This window comes from Microtus ochrogaster, unplaced genomic scaffold (genome assembly GCF_000317375.1).
Source record: "Microtus ochrogaster isolate Prairie Vole_2 unplaced genomic scaffold, MicOch1.0 UNK23, whole genome shotgun sequence".
NCBI lineage: Eukaryota > Metazoa > Chordata > Mammalia > Rodentia > Cricetidae > Microtus > Microtus ochrogaster.
Window position 1 is genome coordinate 4,911,623 of NW_004949121.1, and position 5,050 is coordinate 4,916,672.

The following is a 5,050-nucleotide window of genomic DNA, read 5'->3' on the forward strand; positions in this document are numbered from 1 at the left end:
AATTTCTTTCTTCAAAGATTTAAGGTATGTTCCTTGTATCCCTGCTCTCTCCAAGAAGGAATGTTATATTTTGTCAAAGGTCTTTTCAGCATCTAATGAGAGGATCATGTTTTGTTTTTTTTTTCAGTTTGTTTATATGGTGAATTGATCTCTGGGATGAAGTCTACTTGGTCATAGGGAATGATTTTTCTTATGTGTTCTTGGATTCAGCTTGTCAGTATTTTATTGAGCATTTTTGTATCAATGTTCATAAGTGAGATTGGTCTGTAACTGTCTTTCTTAATAATGTTTTTGCATGGTTTGGATATTAGGGCAATTGTAGTCTCCTAAAAAGAATTTGGCAATGTTACTTCTGTTTCTATTGTGTGGAACAATTTGAGGACTATTAGTATTAGTTTTTTGAAAATTCTGGAATTCTGTAGAATTTGTGCAGAAACCATCTAGTCATGGGCTTATTTTGGTTAGAAGACTTTTGATGACTGTTTCTATTTCTTTAGTGGTTATAGGTCTATTTAATTTGCTTACCTGGTCTTGATTTAGTTTTGGTAAGTGCTATTTATCCAGAAAATTGTCTATTTCCTTTAAGTTTTCCAATTTTGTGGAGTACAGGTTTTCAAAGTATGACCTGACAATTCTCTGGATTTCCTCCATGTCTGTTGTTATGTCCCCTTTTTCATTTATGATTTTGTTAATTTGTATACTCTCTGTTTGCCTTTTGCTTAGTTTGTCTATTTTGTTGATTTTTCTCAAAGAACCAACTCTTTGTCTCATTTATTCTTTGTATTGTTTTCTTTCATTTTATTTTATTGATTTCAGCTCTCAATTTGATTATTTCCTGCTGTCTAGTCATCATGAGTGAGTTGTTTCTTTTTTGTTCTAGAGCTTTCAGGTGTTCTGTTAACTGATTAGTGTGGAATTTTTCAGGTTCTTTATTATTTCTTTTACCTTGGAGGGCAAAGTGTCCCACATATATACAACATTGTAAACATATGAAGTCTATATTACATTTGCTTCTGTCTGCTGTTTGCATGTCTGTCAGTCAGTCTATGGGACAGATCTCAGGAGCCTTGTCCTGCTACTCCCCATCCCTACCTTTCTGCCTCACTCTGGAAACAGAGACAAAAGTGGCATTGTCCCCAAGTTCAGAAGGAGCACGCAGGAAGAGCTGCTCCACTTTGGCTCCAGAGTCCTATATGTGTGTTTGGGTGTGTATGTGCATGTATTTACCCCGGGAACCTGTGTGCAATTATGTAAAAAGGGAAAGGGGTTCATTGTCACAGAGGCTGGGGCTGGTGGGGTTGCTCCAGGTAAGGCCTGCAGGGATGGCTAGCTTTCAAGTAGATTCTGCCCAGGTTTCCAGGCGCTGTGATGGTATTGCACTGAGGGCAGAGCTTCTTGGCACCCAGAGTCCACAGCCAGCATTCTTCACAGTGCACATGCCAACACTGGATCGACGTTAGGGGCATAAAGTACAAAACCGTGCAGATGAGGCATTTGTATCAGTCCAGCCCAGCCCCCCCCCCCCCCAATAGCTGCCGTTCAAGCTCCCTGACACGAGCCTTCAGGGCCTCAGGAGTAGTTACAGCTGAATCTTCGGTGATTTTCTCAGTGTCACTGTCCTTGCAGGGCTCCTGCATGGCCTGCATGTCTGCATGGCCTCCTGCTTGCTGCTTTCACCATTGCTGGTGGACAGCATCTCATCACTGGCCCATTTAGAGAACTCAGGTGTGATGCGGGTGCTGGGGGGACCACCATTTAGGACTGCCCCGGAGTGCCTCTCTCTCCTTGGCTTCACCAGGCTCTTCTCCTCTGCAAGGGATGACATCAGTCTCTGTGAATTGTGGTTTCCCTTACTCCAGAGTGTCACCTCCATCGACATCCATGTCAGCATCACTGTCTGGGTTCTTTCTCTTTGCCACTGCACATGATGAAGCCGGAGCCTCGGAAGCCACCTTCCAGGAGTGTGGTGGCTCGTATCCACTTCTGCTCACACCACTCATACTCCTCAAAGCGGTTGCTGCTCTCATGCTCAATGTCCATGCAGGCATGCAGGAGCCTTCCTTCTGCCCTTCATCTTGCTTCCTCCGTTCATTTTCCCAATCTGAGCCTTCAGTCGGGTTGCCGGTTGGCTTGCACTCACAGGAAGGTCTACTTCTTCCCTCTCGCCCGGCCCCTTGCTCCACTGGCCGCTCAGGGTCCTTGGCATAGCTGCCAGGGCTGCTCTAAGGGGACCCCTGGCTGAGGCTAGGTGCAACCCCAGCCCCAGCCTCTGGTGCTCTGACCTCACTAAGTTCCAGAAGCCGCAGTGGCCATGTTGGTTCTCTCAGGTTCTTTTTTTTAAATTGATTTTTATTGAGCTCTACATTTTTCTCTGCTCCTCTCCCTGCCTGGCCTCTCCCCCTTCAACCCTCCCCCCAAGTTCCCCATGCTCCCAATTTACTCAGGAGATCTTGTCTTTTTCTACTTCCCATACAGATTAGATCTATGTAAATCTCTCTTAGTGTCCTCATTGTTGTCTAAGTTCTCCGGGATTTTGGTTTCTAGGCTGGTTTTCTTTGCTTTATGTTTAAAAACTACCTATGAGTGAGTACATTTGATAATTGTCTTTCTGTGTCTGGGTTACCTCACTCAAAATAATGTTTTTATGTAGGCATTTAATGTTATGAACTTTCCTTTTAACAATGCTTTCATTGTGTCCCATAAATTTGTGTATATTGTATGGTCATTTTAGTTGAATTTTAGGAAGTCTTTAATTTCTTCCTTTATTTGTTCCTTGAGCCATTGGTGATTCACGTGAGCATTGTTTAATTTCCATATGTTTGTGGGCTTTTTGAAATTAGTGTTGCCGTTGAATTCTAATTTTAAATCATTGTGATCTTTTAAGATGCATGGGGTTATTCCAAATTTTTTTGTATCTGTGGAGGTTTGCTTTGTTACCTAGTATGTGTTCAATTTTTGAGACAGTTCCATGAGGTTCTGAAAAGAAGTTATATTCTTTTATGTTTGGATGGAATGTTCTATAGATGTCTGTTAAGCCCATTTAAGTTATAACATCTGTTAGTTCCCTTATTTCTTTGTTAAGTTTGTGTCTTGCAGACCTGTCCAGTGGTGACAGTGGGTTGTTCAAGTATTCCACTATTATTGTGTGGGGTTTAATGTGTGATTCAAGCAACAATAAGGTACCTCTGGATTTAGGACACAGATGTTCAGTATTGAGATTTCCTCTTGATAGATTTTCCCTGTGACTAATATGAAATGTCCTTCTTTGTCTCCTTTGATTGATTTTAGTTTGAAGTCTGTTTTGTTAGATATTAGAATAGTTTGTTTTTTGGGTTCATTTAATTAGAGAAATTTTTCCCAACACTTTACTCTGAGGCGATGTTTGTCTCTGAGGTTGAACTGTGTTTCTTGTATGCTGCAGAAGGGGATGGATTTTGTTTTTATATCTAATCTTTTAGCCTGTATCTTTTTATATGTAAGTGGAGTCCATTTATATTAAGGGTTATTAATGACCAGTGATTGCTAGTACCTGTTATTTAGTTTTGATTGTTGGTGATATTATTGTGTCTGTTCTTTCCTTCTTTGGGCTTTGATGTTGCGAGATCCTCTATTGCCTGTGTTTTTATGGATGTAACTGCTTCCTTGGGTTCGTGTTTTCCTTCTCATACTTTGTGTAGAGCTAGGTTTGTGGCTAGGTATTGGTTAAATCTGGTTCTATCATGGAATATCTTGTTTGGTCCATATATGGTGACTGAAAGTTTTCCTGGGTATAGTACTTTGGGCTAGCATCCATGGTCTCTTAATGTCTGCATAGTGCTTGACCAGGACCTTCTGACTTTCCTTGTTTCCATTGACATGTCAGGGTAATTCTGATCAGTCGGCCTTTATATGTTACTTGACTGTAACGTGAATGGTCCTGTTCGTTGCCGTTGGGGTTTTCATCCCACCCTGTACACCACAACTGTTTAGCCCCAAAGAAAATCACACATAGGTCTCCATAAATTATAAGCTGATTGGCCCATTAGCTCTAGCCTCTCACTGGCTAACTCTCACATCTTGATTAACTTATTTTTCTGATCCATGTTAGCCATGTGGCTCAGTACCTTTTTTCAGTGGGGCAGATCACATCCTGCTGCTTCGGTGATCTGGGCAGGAGTGGGAGGAATCAACTTCCTCCTTCCCAGAATTCTTCTGTTCTCATTACCTCATTTTTACTTCCTGTCTGGTTTTCCTGCCTTTATTTCCTGTCTGGCCAATCAGTGTTTATTTATAATATGATTGACAGAATACAGACAATTCTCCTGTACCACTTGACCTTTTTCCTTGGCAGCCCTTCATATTTTTTCTTTATTCTGTGTATGTAGTGTTTTGATTATTATGTGGGGAGTGGACTTTTTATCGTTCAGTCTTCTTGGTATTCTGTAAGCTTTTTGCATCTTCTTAAGCATGTCTTTCTTTAGGTTGGGAAAGTTCTCTTCTATGATTTTGTTGAATTACTTTTTGTGCTTTTTAGTTGGACTTTACCTTCTTCTATCCCTATTATTTTTAGATTTGGTCTTTTCATGGTGTTCCATATTTCCTTGGCATTTTGTGTTAAACTTTTGTTAGATTTAACATTTTATTTGACAGATGAATATTTTCTCTCTCATATTTTCAATGCTTGAGATTCTCCATTCCATCTCTTGTATTCTGCTGTTAATGCTTGCATTTGTGGTTCCTGATCATTTTCTCATAATTTCCATTTTTAGAATTCCCTCAGTTTGTGTTTTCTTTATTGTATCTATTTCAGTTTTTAAGTCTTTAATTGTTTCTTTCACATGTCTGATTGCTTTTTCTTGGTTTTCTTTAAGGGATTTTTTGATTTCTTCCAAATTTTGTTTGTCTTTTGCTCCACCTTTCATATCTCTTTTAAAGGCCTCAAACATTCTCCTAAAATTATTTTTTGGTCACTTTCTTCTGTTTCATCTGTATTGGGTGTTCAAGACTTGCTGTTTTAGAGTCATTAGGTTTTGTTGGTGTTGTATTGTTCTTTGTGTTGTTGTGTGTTAAG

General features: G+C 40.0%; 1 pseudogene; it reads right to left on the minus strand.

Moving 5' to 3' along the window:
• Nucleotides 1-1,274: 1,274 nt before the first annotated feature.
• Nucleotides 1,275-2,206, minus strand: LOC106144360 (annotated as a pseudogene).
• Between the last annotated feature and the right edge of the window lie 2,844 nt (nt 2,207-5,050).